The sequence below is a fragment of the Symphalangus syndactylus genome, chromosome 16 (genome assembly GCF_028878055.3).
Source record: "Symphalangus syndactylus isolate Jambi chromosome 16, NHGRI_mSymSyn1-v2.1_pri, whole genome shotgun sequence".
NCBI classification, from domain to species: Eukaryota; Metazoa; Chordata; class Mammalia; order Primates; family Hylobatidae; genus Symphalangus; species Symphalangus syndactylus.
The window spans coordinates 92,131,018-92,149,930 of record NC_072438.2 but is presented as its reverse complement, the minus strand read 5'-3'; the positions used below and the strand labels follow the sequence as shown (position 1 = coordinate 92,149,930).

General features: G+C 47.4%; 1 long non-coding RNA gene across 1 annotated transcript; it reads left to right on the top strand.

The window, feature by feature from the left end:
* The first annotated feature begins 3,279 nt into the window (after window positions 1-3,279).
* Window positions 3,280-18,484, top strand: LOC134732816 (uncharacterized). The gene is made up of 4 exons (XR_010116378.1): window positions 3,280-3,409; window positions 12,079-12,164; window positions 16,200-16,444; window positions 17,670-18,484. It is a non-coding gene; the product is annotated as an uncharacterized lncRNA (long non-coding RNA).
* Window positions 18,485-18,913: the final 429 nt, after the last annotated feature.

Below are 18,913 nucleotides of genomic sequence, written 5' to 3'. Positions count from 1 at the left end.
AAACAAAAAATTAGCCTGGTGTGGTGGTGCGTGACTATTTTCCCAGCTATTTGGGAGACTGAGGCAATGAGAATCACCTGAGCCTGGGAGGTAGCGCTTGCAGTGAGGTGAGACTGCACCACTGCACTCCAGCCTAGGTGACAAAGCAAGTCTCTGTCTCAAAAAAAAAGGTAACTTTTTTCTTTCATAGCCACTACACTGATATAGGGTTTGAATATTAAGAGATACTAGTTTTAAACATCTGCACACAGTATTCCTCCAATTCCTAGAACAATCCAGGACTGTATAAATTCTGACAGAGCTATTAGAGCTATTAGAAGCCATACCAATCCTAAGGGTTTAATGGCCAAGAGAAACTCAGTCATTCCTTTAACATGGATCTATTGAGTACCAGGCACTGTTCTAGGTGCAGGAGCTACAGCAAAGCCTGGGACAGACAAGGCTCTCTGTTTCTTTTCAGCTTACATTTCAGTGGGGGAAAGACAAGGATAAGACAAACCTAAAGAGGTACAGAATGCCCTCTCTAGAAGTAAAGGGAAAGTATGTCACCTTGAAGTCCTGAGCAGAATCCGATCCTTTTCACAGCTTTATCCATCTTGTTGAAATACAGATTATTGGCGACATCCCCAAAAAGAGAGTTGTAGAAGAGAAACGCACCGGCAGCATGACAGACAGGTATTAGTGTGGATGACACTTGAGTCTAAAGACATTCTTAACAGCAGTCTTCCATTGGTAGCATACTTTATTAGTTCATCAGAATTTTCATTCCCATTTGTGAGAAAGGGGAAACTGAGGATCAGAAAGATTACCTGGTGATTTGATTTCTGCAAAGATAATGCTTATTCAGCAATTTCTCAAGGACGCCGTCAGAGTCCTCATCCATACAACAGATGCGCAGTAAGTGATGAAGTTTGCTGTGAACACCTGAGTTGGAATTAGTCATTGATTGGGCTCCACTCCATGAGAAAATGAGGTGAGGGGGCCAGATACGCACAGATAATACATTTTCTTATTTCTTTCATTGCTTGTCCATGTTCCCATGGATTTTTTTTTTTTTTTTTTTTTTTTTTTGACAGAGTCTCTGTCACCCAGGCTGGAGTGCAGTGGCATGACCTTGGCTCACTGCAACCTCCACCTCCCAGATTCAAGTGATTCTCCTGCCTCAGCCTCCCAAGTATCTGGGATTACAGGCACCCACCATCACACCAGGCTAGTTTTTGTATTTTAAGTAGAGATGGGGTTTCACCATGTTGGCCAGGCTGGTCTCAAACTCCTGACCTCAGGTGATCTGCCTGCCTCGGCCTCCCAAAGTGCTGGGATTACAGGCGTGAGCCACCACGCCTGGCCTCCCGTGAATATTTTTAACATTTTATTTTGATATAATTTTAGACTTAGAGAAATTTACAAAAGTAGAGAGTTCATATATATCCATTATCTAGCTACCTATAATGTTATAAATGTATATAACTATGGTACAATGCTCAAACCCAGGGGAAAAACTCTGATACAAGACTGTTAACTAAGCTACAGACTTATTTGAATTACCCTAGTTTTCTCCCTGTGAAGTAAAGGATTAACTCAGCAGGCTTGGGGTGTTCAAACCCTGCATCTCCCAGAGAAAGGACTGGCCCTTGACTACCTTCTGGGAGAAAAACTCTAAGCCCTTGAAATATCCTGCCTGATGAGAGTCTTTGTTTATTTGGGCCCTTGGGCCCTGTCAGATAGTCGGTATTAACTGTGATTTACGGTGGGGAGCCTTGGGTCTTGCTGTATCCGTTTGACCTCTTGAGGGGCTGCAGACTGAGTAACTAAGCTCAGCTATGGAGGTGTTCCATGCCTCTATAACTGACCCCTAATAAGAAACCTGAGACCCAGGCTTTGAGTGAGCTTTCTTGGTTGGCAATACTTTCTGTGTGTTGTCACACATCACTGCTGGGAGAATTAAGTGCTGTCTGTACAGTTTCTCTGGGCGAAGACAACCAGAAACTGGTGTTTGTCTCTCCTGGATTCTGCCCTCTGTGCTCTGTTCCATGCTAACTTTAATCTGTATCCTTTACTGTAATAAACCATAACTGTGAGCATGACAGCTTTTTAAAGTTCTGTGAGTCCTTCTAGTGATTCACTGAACCTGAGTGTGGTCGTGGGGACCTTTGGCATGCTACCTAATATCCTTTTCTTTCTTTCTTTCTTTCCTTTTTTTTTTTTTTTTGAGAAAGAGTCTCACTCTGTCACCCATGCTGGAGTGCAGTGGAACGATCTTGGCTCACTGCAACCTCCATCTCCCAGGTTCAAGCAATTCTCCTGCCTCAGCCTCCTGAGTAGCTGGGACTACAGGCCCGCACCACCATGTCCAGCTAATTTTTGTATTTTTAGTAGAGACGGGGTTTCATCATGTTGGCCAGGCTGGTCTCAAACTCCTGACCTCAGGTGATCCGCCCACCTCAGCCTCCCAAAGTGTTGGGATTACAGGCGTGAGCCCCCATGCCCGGCCCTAATATCCTTTTTCTATTCCAGGATACAATCCAGGGTCCTTTATTGTTGGTCTCCTTCATCTCCTCCAATCTGTGACAGTTCCTCAGTGTCTTTGTCTTTCATGACCTTAACACTTTTGGTGACCACTGGTCATTTTGAAGAATGAACCTCAATTTCAGTGTGTCTGTTTGCTCATGATTCATTGAGTTCATGTAATTTGGGAAAAAATGCTTTATATCAGATAGCTGGGATTTTTAAGGAGAATAAGCTCTTCAATACCCCTGTACACACACACACACACACACACACACAGACACACACCCACTCTCTCTCTCTTTCCCTATCAGCTGAAATTCCCCACCACACTAAGCCTCTCTTGTAACACTGGCTCTCCACCTCTATTTTCACTATTCAGTTTTATTGTCAAATCTTGGGTGAAAGAGAGCCAGTGGTGGCCAGTGTTAAAGAGAAGAACTCAGCTTTCCCTGTTAACAGAGGCCCTTGTGCATCTGGTGGTCATAGCACTCCTCACATTCCTTAACTGACCCTCACCCCAGGTAGCTGGAGATTGCTGGAGCAGGGATGTGTCCGACATCGACTCTTTTGTCTGCTGAGGGTAACAGGCAACCTTCTTTTGGGAGATGTTCCTTCTTCCCACCATAACCACATGGCTCGAAAGAGAGCCGCCATGATCTAACAGACCCTCCCCACATGGCCACCACTGATTGGTCAGAGCTGGGCACCTGACCCTATTGGGGCCAATTAGAGCCCTTCCCTGGGATTTCTGGGCTTGAGAGGAAGCAGCACATTCTTTCTCTGGAGGGTCCTTGCTTGTGGAAGAGCCAGGCTAGAGTAGGAGAGGTTGAATTCAGACAGAGGCAGAGATGAGCACTGGAGAGGGAGCCTGGCTTTGTCCCAGGTGTATCTGGAGGCCCAGGTATGCCCTGCACCCTTCCTTGATGATGGGAGCCTTACTAATGCATAGACCACATTCCATCCTGTCTGCATACCCCACACATGGAAAAGGCTGGACATTCCCTATATCTCATGATTAGCCAGTGAATGAAATGAAAAGGGCCGAGTGATACTTCATCAACATTGCAGTTTTCCTCAGGGTCGTCTCTGCTTTATGTTTCCACATATGGGATGTGGTAAATCAGAAGCAAACATGTTGAACAGCATTCATTTTAACAGGCGTCTTCAAGAGACTGCCTACGTGATTAGCCAATACCATCTGCCCACCTTAATGAAATCAGAACAGCCAGTGTTTTCCATCCTCAACTCAGGGATTAAAGAGGAAAAGCCGGTTTAAGCAGGTCACCTGGGTTAGCACAGCTGTGGAGAGGTGCGTTGAACAGATTGCACAGCTCAGCCCTGCCCGAGTTAAGAGGAGTCAGGACACAACCCCAGATGCCAAAGGAAAAGAAAGGAAAGAAAGAAAGCAAGAGAGAAAAGAGAAAAAGAGAGAGACAGACAGAAAGAGAGAAAGGAAGAGAGAGAGAAGGAGAAAGAGAAAGAAAGAAAGAGTCTAGATTTTACTTCCTGAACAGCTCATTTTATAATAGATAGATAATTCAAGACAAAATACATTGGTTAGAAAATAATAATGTTTGTCCACTCTATGGCTACAGCTATACGAGGGGCAGAAATAGGAAACCTGTGCATGTTTTGCCAAAAGAGAATCTGTTTGCTCATTTCAACTTTTTCCTTCTGATTATAAAACATACAAATTCTTTTATGGGTAACTTTCAAAATAAGGGAAAATATAAAGTGTGTGGGGCAGGCGTCACTGAGCGGAGGGAGAGGGCGTGGTCATTTTCTGCTCACGCTCACCCCGATGAGGGCCGTGTCTGGGTGACTGGCAGGGTTGGGGGTGCTTCCGGAACCCACTGAGGGGGCTTTTGGGAAGGGGATGCAACGGGGAAGAGAGCTTGGGTCTCAATAATCTATCAGCTTTTGGAACAGCAATGTTCGTTTCCTTAGGCTGTGTTAGTTTCCTAAAACTGTCCTTAAAAAAGTACCCCAAACTGGGTGGCTTAACGTGACAGAAATTTATTCTTTCACAGTTCTGGAGGCCAGACGTCCAAAATCAAGATGCTGGCAGGGCTGTGCTCTCTGAAACATCCAGAAAAGATTTCTCCTGGCTTCTTCCTAGCTTCTAGTGGTTGCCAGCAAGCATTAGCATTCCTTGGCTTGTAGCTGCATCTCTCGAATCTTCTGTTTCTCGAAATCTCTCGAATCTCTGCTTCTGTTTCCATGTGGCGTTCTTCCCTGTGTGACTATCTCTGGCTATCTTGGATAGTCATATTGGATTAAGGGTCCATCCTGCACAACTATGACCCTGACCTAACTTAACTAATTACAGCTGAGTGTGGTGACGCACACCTGTAATCTCAGCACTTTGGAAGGCTAAGGAGGGCAGATCACTTGAGGTCGGGAGTTTGAGACCAGCCTGGGGTCTCAAACTCCCGACTCCTGAGGTCTTTGCAGTAACTGGTACTCAAGGGAAATGCTGAAGAAAAAAGGCAGCCGGGCGCAGTGGCTCACACCTGTAATCCCAGCACTATGGGAGGCTGAGGTGAGTGGGTCACTTGAGGTCAGGAGTTCGAGACATGCCTGGCCAACATGGTGAAACCCCATCTCTACTAAAAATACAAAAATTAGCCAGGCGTGGTGGCATGTGCCTGTAATCCCAACTGCTCAGGAAGCTGAGGCAGGAGAATCACTTGAACCCAAGAGGTGGAGTTTTCAGTGAGCAAAGATGGCGCCACTGCACTCCGGCCTGGGTGACAGAGCAAGACTCTATCTCAGTAATAATAATGTTAATTTAACTAATTACATACACCACGATCTTCTTTTCAAATAAATTCATAGTCTGAAGTTCCAGGAAAGACATGAGTTCTTGGGACACAATTTCAGTCCAGTGCAGCCTCTCTTACCCACACAAACCTCCCTGGCACTGTGGAGTGGAGGGCAGCATGGCCCCATCACGGAGAAAGGCTCCTCTGGGTGGTGGGGAGTGTTCTGCTGAGACCCTACCAGGCTCCGGGGAAGCCAGGGCAGATCCACAGTGGCAGTGGCCTCCGCCGGAACATTTGGGGCATTGCTGTTCTAGAATACCACAGGAAGCTCTGGCCTTGGCTCCAGAGGCAACAGGCCTCAGGGGCCCACCCTGTGAGCCCCAAAAAGCAGTCTAGGTCCTAGGGGGTGGTTCCAGGGGGCCACCAGAGGCAGTGGCTTTGGTGGGGCTGTGTTCTCGATCTTTTAGAGGCCCTCACAGCACTCTGCACTCCCTTCATAATACCGATAACAATTCCAAGGAATAAATAACCATGAGGTTAGTTCTTTAGTGTCTGTCTCAGCAATAGGGTGACCAGCTGTCTGCAAACTGTGGCCACCAACTTGTCTAGTTTGTGCTAGGCCAGATTTGCTTCAGCACTGAAAGTACTGCATCCCAGAAACTCCCTCAATGCCAAGAAAACCAGGACAGCTGGTCACCCTCCTTAGCAGACAGATGGGAATCTCATGTGCAGAGCCACGGTGTCTATCTAATCCACTCTATCTCCTGTGTTCCTGTTTGTCAGTGGTACCTTGCACAGAACATGCATCCAATAAATATTTGCTGAACAACAATCAGAATAATGATTACTGAAATGCTCAGTAAATATTTGCCGAATGAATGCCCCCTGCCAGTAAATAAAGAATTCTTTTCAGCATTTTAATATATTACCAATAAATGAGACCAACTGGATTTACAGACTCTTCCAAGAAGCAAAGAGATTTTTGTCCAAGTAGAAAATGCCAAGTAGGGTAAGTTTAGCAGCATTCAATCCTCTAACAAAAGATCAGCAAATGGCCTAGAGAGGCTGGGTCTGATTTCCTGAATCCGTCTTTAAGTGGAGATTATGGATTTCCAGATCCTCTCAGATAGGAGGGGCCAAAGCAGGAGGGACAACTGCTGGACAGCCGTAGCAGTGGGAACGAGAGCTTGCATTGCACATCCCAACACAGCAGTTTCAAACGTTCCCTTGGATGGGATACATTAGACTGTAGACATGGAGGGATGGTGTGCTTCTCTGTTTTTTTGAAAATGAGTCTCACTCTGTTGCCCAGGCTGGAGTGCAGTGGCGCAATCTCAGCTCACTGCAACCTCCACCTCCCAGGTTCAAGCTAGTCTCTTGCCTCAGCCTCCCAAGTTGCTGGAATTACAGGCATGTGCCACCACGCCTGGCTAACTTTTGTGTTTTTAGTAGAGATGGGGGTTTGACAACACTGGCCAGGTTGGTCTCAAACTCCTGGCCTCCAGTGATCTGCCCGCCTCAGCCTCCCAAAGTGTTGGGATTACAGGCGTGAGCCCCTGTGCCCAGCCTGATGTGCTTTCCTTGCTTTGCCTTTCCTTTCCTCGTTCTCTCTTTCTCTCTTTCTTTCCCTCCCTCCCTCCCTCCCTCCCTCCCTCCCTCCCTCCCTCCCTCCCTTCCTGCCTTCCTGCCTTCCTGCCTTCCTGCCTTCCTTCCTTCCTCTCTTCTTTCTCTCTCTCTCTCTCTCTTTCTTTTGAGACAGAGTTTCGCTCTTGTTGCCCAGGCTGGAGTACAATGACACGATCTCTGCTAACTGCAACCTCCACCTCCCGGGTTCAAGCGATTCTCCTGTCTCAGCCTACCGAGTAGCTGGGATTATAGGCACCCGCCACAACGCCCAGCTAATTTTTGGTATTTTTAGTAGAGATGGGGTTTCACCATATTGGCCAGGCTGGTCTCGAACTCCTAACCTCAGGTGATCTGCCCACCTCAGCTTCCCAAAGTAATGGGATTACAGGCGTGAGTCACCACGTCTGGTCTCATGTCTTTTCTTAAGGATGCACACAAAGTAGGGCTTTGCAACCAGGCCATCTGTGTGCTTCTTTACTGCGCTGTTCTCCCATTTCACTTTACCACAGCCACAGCAATGAAGCCCAGTGGTCTGTAGCTTCCTGAGCTTGAGTCTAAGCTCCAAGACGTCTAAATGAATCTGTAACTAAGCAGTGGCCACTTAGACCATTGAGATGTGAAGAAAGAGCCAGCCTGGCAGGTCTTACTTGCTCCTTGCATGTCTCCAGGGAAGCCTAAAACAATGACCCTTGGCCAGCCCTGGTGAGTTCAGTCTCCAGGAAGGTTTTGATGTCTGTGATTAATGATTTTGTTCTGTACCCCTGGAGGAACGGGCCACATGCAACCAGCTTGTCAGGATAGTTTGCACAAACATCAAGATTGATGATGTGTACATGGTTTCACTGCTGGGGTCCTGAGTTTCACTTGGCATAGCTGATAGCTAAGCAGAATGTGTCCATGTGATCAACCACCCGAAAAACCTTGGACCCTGAGACTGGCATGAGTTTCCCTGGGTCTTCCACACATGTCCTTGTAGTTCTCTGCCAGACAAAAACCACATTCTGAGTAGTCTCAGATGAGGAGGCATGAAGGAACCTGAGCTGGACTGTTCTGGAATGCAAACAATGCGTACCTTTTCCTGTGGCTTTTTCTCTGCATCCTTTGCTGGAATAAATGTTAGTCATGCATATAACTTGCTATTAAGTCTTGTCAGTCTTTCTGGAAAATCACCAAACTTAGCACCTCGACACATAGAAGGATGCTCCGCCCCTGCTTATCCTGCCAGATGCTGCCCTTGCCCCTTCCCCCCCATTGAATGGTCTTGGCATTCTTGTTGAAATTCAGTTGACCATAGACACATGGCTCATGCCTGTAATCCCAGCACTTTGGAAGGCCGAGATGGGCAGATCACCTGGGGTCAGGAGTTTGAGACCAACCTGGCCAACATGGTGAAACTCCGTCTCTACCAAAAATACAAAAAAAATTAGCTGGGTATTGTGGCTAGTGCCTGTAAACCCAGCTATTCGGGAGACTGAGGCAGGAGAATCTCTTGAACCCAGGAGGTGGAGGTTGCAGTGAGCCGAGGTCATGCCATTGCGCTCTAGCCTGGGTAACAAGAGCAAGACTTCGTCTCAGAAAAAAAAAAAAAACAAAAAAGCAAAAACAAAAACAAAAAAACTTGGGTGGGGGGTGCGGGGAACTGAACTGAATTGGCATCATGTGCCTGTGATAGGACACACAAGGAACGGAGACTTCATTGTTTATTCCCAGCAAACTCAAATCTAGTAATGAGGAGACCTCAGATGGCCCCATGGGGCAGAGAATCTGCGGAAGGGCATCCCAGATCTTCCATACGATTCTCTTCAGTAACAACTTCTGTGGCTCCTGCAAAAATATCAGTGTCGTGCAAGACAAACAAAGACAAAAGATGGTGTCAGATGAAGGGAGACCAAAGAGAATTGGCCACTAAACATGATGTATGATCCTGGTTTGGATCTTGGACTGGAAGAAAAATGCTATGAAGACATCATTGGGTCACTTGGTAACCAGGTAACCACATTCCAGCAATGAGAAATTTCCTGGCTCAGATAACTGCCCTGTGGTTATGTGAGAGAACACTCTTGTTTGTTGGAGATCTATGTGGAAATATTTAGGGGTAAAGGGTATGATGTCTGTAATCTGCTCCTAAATGAATCAGGAAGAAAAAGAGATGTGTATTTATATAGAGAAACAGAGATGATGTGGCCAAATGTGGCAAAATGTTGACAATTAGTATATCCAGCCCAGGCGTGGTGGCTTGCACCTGTAATCCCAGCACTTTGGGAGGCTGAGGCAGGTGGATCACCTGAGATCAGGAGTTTGAGACCAGCCTGGCCAACGTGATGAAACCCCGTCTCTACTAAAAATACAAAAATTAACTGGGCTTGGTGGTACGTGCCTGTAATCCCAGCTACTCAGGAGGCTGAGGCAGGAGAATCACTTGAACCCGGGAGGCAGAGGTTGCAGTGAGCCAAAATTGGGCCATTGCACTCCAGCCTGGGTGACAAGAGCGAGACTGTCGCAAAAACAAACAAACAAAAACAATTAGTATATCTAGGTGAAGAGTACGTGGGAAATTTTTATGTTTCTTGCCATTCTTTTGTAAGTTAGCCATTATTCCACATAAAAGTTATTGGCCGGGCACAGTGTCTCATGCCTGTAATCCCAGCATTTTAGGAGGCCGAAGTGGGTGGATCACAAGATCAGGAGTTTGAGACCAGCTTGGCCAACATGGCGAAACCCCGTCTCTACTAAAAATATAGAAATTAGCTGGGCGTGGTGGTGGGTGCCTGTAATCCCAGCTACTCAGGAGGTTGAAGCATGAGAATCGCTTGAACCCAGGAGGTGGAGATAGAGCAGTGAGCCGAGATCAAGCCACTGCATTCCAGCCTGGGTGACAGAGTGAGACCCCATCTCAAAAAAAGAAAAAAAAAGGTATTTTATGTTAAAAATAAAAATCAGTAAAGTTTTTATAATAAAAATAAAATATAATAAAATTTAAAAACTCTCCAAAATGTCTGCCATAAAAACTGTAGAGACAAAAGTCAGCTCCTTTAGGGGTAGTGCAGCCTGCAGAAGCCACCAGGTGGGCCAGGTGGTCGGCAAACGGCGCAGAAGCTCACTTGGCTCCGACGCCAGCTGGAGTCCCCGAGGCCTGGAGCCCGTCCCGGAGAGAAGAGCATTGTTTCCTGGCATAAGAGAAGTAGAAGAAAACCACTTCTGGGATGAAGTGAGCGCTAGAAGAATCCAAGAGCCTAGAGGCTCCCCATGGGTCCTTAGCGTTAGTGACCAGCTGTGACCCTTCCAGTCTGCAGACTAGCTGACCACGGGGCCAGCTGCTTCGATGGAGCACCTATTGTGTGCAGGAGCCTGTGTGTGCTAGGAGGCCCCACTGGTGGCTTGTGTGTGTGTTTGCGTGTTTGTGTGAACCTCATTTCCCTGGGGAGCCAGGTGAGCACGACCATCTTGTCAAAATGCCATTGCTAGCTGCGACAGGTGAGCGTTGATGGTATGACAGGTACAAGAAGCCCTTTTATGCCAAGGAATATTCAAAACATTTCACTTACATTAAGCCATTCAACAGCCTCCTGCCCAGCAGCCCCATGGGGTAAGTATCACTACTGCCTCCTATTTTACAGATGAGAAATGAAGTAATGCACCCAAAGTCACCAAGATCTGAGGCTCCTGGTCGACACAAAGGTGGCATGCCCAGCACAACAACACACACCTCACTCTTTGGTCCTGTCCTCTTGGGGTTTTTTGTGTGTTTGTTTGTTTTTGAGACACAGTCTCACTCTTGTCGCCCAGGCTGAAGTAGTGGTGCTATCTCTGCTCACTGCAACCTCTGCCTCCGGGTTCAAGTGAATCTCCTGCCTCAGCCTCCCGAGTAGCTTGGATTACAGGCATGTGCCACCATGCCAGCTAATTTTTGTATTTTTAGTAGAGACGGGGTTTCTCCACGTTGGCCAGGATGGTCTTGAACTGATCTCAGGTGATCCGCCTGCCTTTGTCTCCCAAAGTGCTGGGATTACAGGTGCGAGCCACCGTGCCCGGCCTGTCCTGTCCTCTTGGAACAGAAGTCAGGTCGCCTCTAGGAAGCAGGCTCCAAGAAAACACAATCATGGCTGCGTCCTTGCACAGAAGTCATGGCTCCCTCCCGACTGGGGCAGTGGGCATCTCCTGGGGTCAACGCTCAGTTATGAATACATTGCTTAAACTTGATCGTTGTGAGTTTCACACCAAATTGGGAAAAAAGACTGGTTTGGTCAGTTGGCATTTCAGGAGTATCTAAAATATTGAAGTGTATTTAATATTTCAGTGTACTAGCTCAAGCTTTTGTGCGTTTTCATAAAAAAGTTGCTGCCAAACATATTTTGAATACCATTTGTGAGGACGTATGGCTCTTTCCACGCCACTCAAAGGCCAGGGAAAGCAGAGTTGGAGGAAACCTCCCTTCCTCTCCCTCTAGAGTCATTTAAAAGTAGTGCGTACTTTGAGAAAACGCTTTTGACTCTTGGTCCCTCTTTTTGAGGGGTTAGATCAATTATAGCCACACAGCAAGCCTGCATCTCCATTCTTCATCCAGGGGCCACCAAAAAAAAAAAAAAATAAGGCAGCTGAACAAATAGAAGATTCTGTACCATTTCCACCCCCTCCCCGCCCCACCCACAGCAGAAATGCTGCTTGTTTTTGGTCAATGGTCAAATGACAACCTGAAAGCTCAAGTTCCTTTTTTTTTTTTTTTTTTTTTTTTTGAGATGGAATTTGGCTCTTGTTGCCCAGGCTGGAGTGCAATGGCGCGATCTCGGCTCACCGCAACCTCTGCCTCCCGGGTTCAAGTGATTCTCCTACCTCAGCCTCCCGAGTAGCTGGGATTACAGGCATGCACCACCATGCCTGGCTAATTTTGTATTTTTAGTAGAGATGGGGTTTCTCCACGTTGGTCAGGCTGGTCTCGAACTCCCAACCTCAGGTGATCCGCCTCCGACCCCCTGAGCAATTGCAAGTTGTAAGAGCTTTGGGTCAGAAATGCAGTTGTCTTCTGATCACCCAATTGCCAGGAAAGATGCCACAACAACACAAGAAGGAGGCCACTGTCAGTTCCAGCATCATCCCCACTACCACCACTAGGGGGTCAGGCCACCCTGGCCACCATGGAATGCTCATATGGTAGCCCTAAGTCATGGTTTTCCGTTCACAGGGACAATGTGACCATTGAAGTAAGCAGACAATACGTTTAGGACCTCAAGGTGAACCATAATTGGGACACAGAAGTTTCTGGAAGAGGTAGGCTTGGGCAAGGCGGGTGGGTGGCAGGTTGTGTTTACCGAAAATGGCCATGATGCTGCCTCCTACACTCGTGTTCTTCTGCAGTGTGACCCTGTCATTCCCCCATGCAGAAACGGAGCCTCTTTCTCCATCCCCGGGAACCCAGGCTGGCCTGTGGCTCCCTTGTGACTGATAGGATGGGGTAGAATCGATGCCGATGACTTCCAAGGCTGGCGTGTAGTGGTGCAATCCGAGGCCAGGGCAGAACAGGCCTGATGCTCAGGCCTGGTTCCCTTGGAACCTTCCCTTCAGGAAGCTCCTGCTCAGAACCCCGCCTCTGTGCTGCGAGAAGCCCAAGGTACAGGAAGCAGCCAGGCACCAGGGCTCACAGGCTTGGCTGAACCTGGCTTCCCAGACAAGGGGTTAAGAGGGAGGAGGCCCCTGGAGGATGCCAGCCATGGCCATTGACAGCTTCCCGGCTGAGGCTTCATCCTCTCCAAACTCCTGCCCTGCAGAATCCCTAGGCATAGGAAAATGGTTCTTGTCTGATGCTGTCAAATGTGGGATGGTTGTTACGCAGCATAGATAACTATGGTAAACCCAGTGTCATAGGCACTGTCGGGTGATGTAGGTCTGGGAATGGGGACACTTGGTGAGGCGAGGCCCTTTGGATTCTGGTTAGGAGAGCGAGCTCTAGAGCTGCCTAGGTTCAAATCCAGTCTCCTCCACTTACCAGCTCTGTGACAGTGAGAAAGTGACTTAACCTCTCTGTGCCTTGCACGTCTTCCTCTGTGTAGTGGAGGTGATAACAGTACCCACCTGGACAGGCTGTTTGAGGACTGAGTGTCATTAGTGCCCGAAGAGCACCGGGCTCACGGGAAACACTCATTCGGTGTCACTTCCGATGGGCACAGACCTAGGCCTCAATTGGATGGCTGGAAGACTGTGCAGGTCTAGAGGGTGCTTAGACTTGGCAGGCAATTATACTTCTTTGTCTCACTAACTGAACTGGGAGAAGACAGTTATCTGTCTGTCTCTCATCATCTGTGCATTGAGAACGTGGGGCATAAAGAAAAATGCTGTATTTTGACTGGAAGGAGTTGCAGGTTCCTGAAAAAAGCCTGCTGGTAGAATTGAGGCTGACATCAGGCCTGAGAAGGGGAGGGGACGGCATTGGGGAGTGAGAGGGCAGGCCTGGGCAAACGGGTTGGTGTTGCTTTAGTGGGGTGCATGCACGTGTGTGTGTGTGCACGTTTGTGCCTGTGTGTGTGTGTGTGTCTGTATGTGTGTGTGAATAGAGACAGGTGGCCCCTGGAAACGGTGAGAGATGCTCAGTCAAAACTCAGATGTGAGCCAGATTTAGACAATGAAGGGCCCAGTAGGCCACACTCAAGCAAGGCTGTGGCAGGGATCATGATCTGTATTAGTCCATTTTCACACTGCTATGAAGAAATACTCAAGACTGGGTAATTTATAAAGAAAAAGAGTTTAATGCACTCACAGTTCCACATGGTGGGGGAGGCCTCCTAATCATGGTGGAAGATGAAGGAGGAGCAAAGGCACATCTTACATGGTGGCAGGCAAGAGAGCTTGTGCAACGAACTACCCTTCATAAAACCGTCAGATTTCCTGAGACTTATTCACTATCACGAGAACAGCAGGGGAAAGACCCGCCCCCATGATTCGATTACCTCCCACTGGGATTATGGGAGTGATAATTGAGATTTGGGTGGGGACACAGAGCCAGATCATTTCATGATCCAAGCCCACGTTAGCCAGGGCAGCAGGCAGCAGGGTGGGAGATGTGGGAAGGGCACAAAAGGAAACAGAGTCAGGTCTTCTTCCAGGTGTTCTGCCCGTGCCGGGCGGGCCCTCTCACAGCACCTCCCACTCACCTGCAGGGCTGGGCTGGTGCATCAAGAGGGAGGTGGCATCTCATTCTCCCTGTGTGAGTGTACATGGAAGTGTGATTTCACTCCTGGTTTGACTTCTCCCTTGCCCTCCAGCCCTCAGCTTCACTTTTTCTGGTGACCAAATAATGACAATTTTCACATCGCCAGGTTTCCTTCAGCATCTGCTGATGGCCGACTGCCTTAGACACCAAACACATGTTATCCAGATGCCTGACACGGCCATACCCTGGGGGGCTGTTTAGTAGTTTTAAAGACCTTGAAAATACTTTGATGAAAATGCTTCGACGATAAGCACCTATTGTGCTGCAGATCTGTTGTGTGCCATCTGCCTTTATTAAAGACGGGGATGTGAGGGTTTTCCCGTAAAGAATCTGAATCGCCACTGCTCTCTGGTTTGGCCAAAAAAAGAGATTTATGTTATCATCACTTTTGGCTCCCAAATGGTTAAGCATCCTTGCACCTTCGTTGGCACATAGAGGGTACTTAATAAACGTTTGTGGGATGAAGGTGAATGAATCACTAGATGGAAGGCACTGGCAGTTAGGAGGAGCTCATTAAAACCTTTCTAATGGAGATCTCCCAGCCTGCAGCGGCTGTGATGGTGAACACCAGCCATGCAAAGCGTATGTCTGCTTAGTACCCCGAGTCTACAAACCGGAGGGAAGACAGCCGAGAGAGCAAGCAACAAGTAATGACTGCTGCCCCTCCACAATCCCACCTGCCCGGCCCGGCATCTGCCACCCGGCCCTCCTCACCATCTGCGCCCAGGGCGCTGGCCATTGCCAAGCCTCCCCACGTGGCCTTTCCAGAAGACAGTACCATCACTGACCTCACTGTCATTGGCCCCATTCGCCGGCAGCTCTGGACACCAGATGGGCCTGGCATGGAGCCTCATTGCTGGTGGTTAAGCAGTTTAGCTCACTTCCTACCTCAGCGTCTTTGAGGACCCAGCCTGCCCAGGAGGACACTCACGTCTTTCTGTTTTCCTTTGGGAATTCTATAAGGCTGCTTCAGGCACTGATTCATCCTGTGCATTTTTCTCCCATGGGCATGCAGGCCTGAGTGTGTAGCTCACTTTGTGCAGGTGGCTGGGGCCTCCCGCTGCAGACCAGGAGAACACGGCAGGCACAGGATTCTTTTCGATCTTCAGAATGCAAAGGTCCCAGAAAGGAGTCACCTTGAGAGCCGAGATGCAAACTTCCGTGTCCCTAATGCTTGAACTGCTTTCAAACCTTGTGGCAAATTGTTTTGCATATATTCCCATTAACAAATAAACAAAACAAAACACACTTCATTCTTGGAGGGTTGATTTAAATTCTAGAAACAGCCGAGTCACTCACAGCCAAGTCTGGGGCACAAGGTGGGTGAGCCAATTTGGATAAGATATTTTTAGGTGAAAAATGAGGAATGACTTTAAAGCAATCCAACTGATTTTCATAAGTGACTCTTAGCCTGAATTTGGTGAGTATGACACAGACATCTTGGGCAAAGGGAGTTATATTGTTCTAGAAGTATTATTTCCCAAGATAGCCCACAAAGACATTCATTCAGATGGGAAAACTGAGAACATTTTTTTTCTGCCACTTCGAGAAAGAAAATTTGTGTTCTTTTCTTTTTTCTTTCAACAAATAATATTCATTTATACAAGTATACAAGTACTGTATACCAGAATGATCAAGGTAATGTCCCCCAAAAAGACATTAGACCATCCTGTAAAGATGTCCTTGCTTTAGAAAGGAATCAATTTGTTGGTATGTGTTGACCATTTCCCACTTTCTTTTCTGTCTTCATGCAAGTAGCAGAAGCCCCTGAGTGACAGAGGTACAGGATTGGCCCTTGTTCTTCTCACCTGGCAAAGCCACCGTGCCAGGATGCATTCACTACCTCCCTCCTGATCAAAGGCATCCATGTCATTCCGAGTTTCTAGGGCAGACCGATGGTCAGTCCATCCAACATCCACGCCTCCTCTCTGCCTTACCAAGAGAACCTTCATTCGACCCTGCAAAATTCATCCTCCTGGCAGCCAAGGGCTCACTGAATGGAGGCAGAAGTCAACTGACTTCTGCAAAATCTTAGCTTTCCCAATAAAAGACAGACATGCTCACAGCTTCCTCTTCTCCCACTTCTTACTTTCTCGAAGACAGACATGATGTCTGGAGCTACGCAGCCCATTTGAAACCAAGAGGAAACCAGCCTGAGAATGAAAAGCCAACCTGACAAAGACAAGGAAAAGCCTGCATGCCTGATGGCATTGTCCAGCAACGGAAGCAAGACCAGCAACCTGTGACTGCTGGGCTTCTCAGCGTATGGGACATACGAGACCCTCTGCTCCTAGCAGCAGATACAGATCAACCTCACACACAGGGTGGTCCTTTGTTTAACATGGTAAGTGCTGTGTGGCAGTGTACCTGGGTACCAAACGCACTTCCAAACCTCAGCTGAGTCTATTCATTTAGAGAAAGGGTGGGAAGAACCACGAACTTAAAGGCTGATAATTCTCATCTTGAGAGAATTCTGGAATCAATAGTTCTAACATGTTTAGTTTCTGACTTAAAATGCACTAAGGCAGTGGGGTGTGATGGCTCACGCCTATAATCCCAGGACTTTGGGAGGCCAAGATGGGTGAATCACCTGAGGTCAGGAGTTTGTGACCAGCCTGGCTAACATGGTGAAACCCTGTCTCTACTAAAAATACAAAAATTAGACAGGCGTGGTTGTGGGCACCTGTAATCCCAGCTACTTGGGAGGCCGAGGCAGGAGAATTGCTTGAACCTGGGAGGCAGAGTTTGCAGTGAGCCAAGATCGCGCCACTGCACTCCAGCCTGGGCGACATAGAGAGACTCCGTCTCAAAAAAAAAAAAAAATCACAACAAAACAAAAAATTTGGGTCGGGCATGGTAGCGCATGCCTGTAATCCCAGCACTTTGGGAGGCCGAGGCAGGGGGATCACTTGAGGCCAGGAGTTCGAGACCAGCCTGGCCAACATGGAGAAACTCTATCTCTACTAAAAATAGAAAACATTTAGCTGGGTGTGGTGGCAGGTGCCTGTAATCCCAGCTACTTGGCAGGCTGAGGTGGGAGAATTGCTTAAACCTAGGAGGCGGAGATTGCAGTGAGCCAAGATCGTGTCACTGCACTCCAGCTTGGGCAACAGAGTGAGACTCTGCCTCAAAATAATAATATAATAATAATAATAATAATAATAATAAATAAATACAATTTTGAATTGACAAATGACCCATGCTGAGGAGGCCCTAGTCTTCTCATAGGCAGCAGGACAGGGGATTGAGTGCTTGTTTAGATTTCTGTTCTGGGGAGGGGCAAAAGGAATCTGGTTTTTAGTCTGTGCCTGCTGTGTCTGAGAGACTCCACCTACATCACCTCATTTAACTCCCACACCCACTTTGACAAGGAAACTTTATTCCCTCTCTTTTATATTTTCTGAAGCCAAGTCTCAGAGAGGTTGAGTAATTTGCCCAAAGTCACACAGCTGGTTGAGCAGATCCGACTCCCCAGCATTAATCTCTCCCACAGCAGCAACCCGGCCTTGCACATAATGCGACTTGAGTCATAATCGCTTTTCTTTTCTTTTTTCTTCTTTTTGAAACAGGGTCTCCCTCTGTCAGTCAGGCTGGAATGCAGGATTGTTAACATGGCTCACCACAGTCTTGACTTCCTGGGCTCAAACTATCCTCCCACCTCCTGTGTAACTGGAACCACAGGCATGTACCACCATGTCCGGCTAATTTAAAACATTTTTTTTTTTTTTCCGTAGAGACAGGGTCTCACTTTGTTGCCCAGGCTGGTCTCGAACTCCTGGGCTCAAACAACCCTCCTGCCTCAGCCTCCAGAAGTGCTGGGATTGCAGGCGTGAGCCACTGCACCCTCCATCTTCCTGATGGAAATCTGTCAGTGAAGAACCCGCAAGTGACTGATAATGCTCTGTTTGCTCAGTCACAACCTGAGATGCACAGGTTTTATTTTTCTTTTGGTGGGGACAGGAGAGTGGGAGCCAAAATTTGTCACCGTAAAGACTCCCACCCTCCTGTCCTCACCAGAAGAAAAAAAAACTTTGCATCTGAGGTTGCGACTGAGCAAACACAACATTAACTTCGGGAAATTTCTCCGTCCGTGCATTAACTGAAGGAAACTGCTGTGTTGCTCTCTGCACTGTTTAGAGAGAATGTGAGTTAGGAACTGTTGGAAGAGACATTAATAGATATGAAATTTTTGTCATGACGAAACTAATGCTGTGTTAATAAGAAACAGACGAAGGGCCCGTCTGTTTCATTCCTTTCTCTTCTTAAGAGGATATAGCAGAATTATGGTTAAGTAACCCTGAGGACAGTTACATGATAGCCTTTCTCATGTCACATGTGTGGAAAGAGAGTGTGAGTTCGAAGTTTGAGGTATTGTAAATAAATATCTTGTGACCTGAACAACTTTTTAATTAGCTTTATTTCTACCAAAAAAAGAAAAAAATCCAGAATGCTGTACTGCGGCCAAGTGAATGAATACATGTAGGGTGTCTGTGTCAGGGCTGGAGAATGACAGGGCTGGGCAAGTCCAAACCTGCCTCTTCTCGCGCCATCGTCTCACATGGCGCCCCTGAGGAAGTAGCAGGAGCGGGAGAGGGGACTGGATTGCCCCCTATAGGCTGAATTGTGTCCCCCCCAAAATTCATCTGCTGAAGTCCTAAGCCCCAGTACCTCAGTATGTGACTTTATTTGGAAATAAGATTGTTGCAGATGTAATTTGTTAAGATGAAATCATGCTGGAATAAGGTGGATCCCATAATCCAATATGACTGGGTTTAAAAAATTTTTAATTTAATTTAATTTAATTCAATTCTAT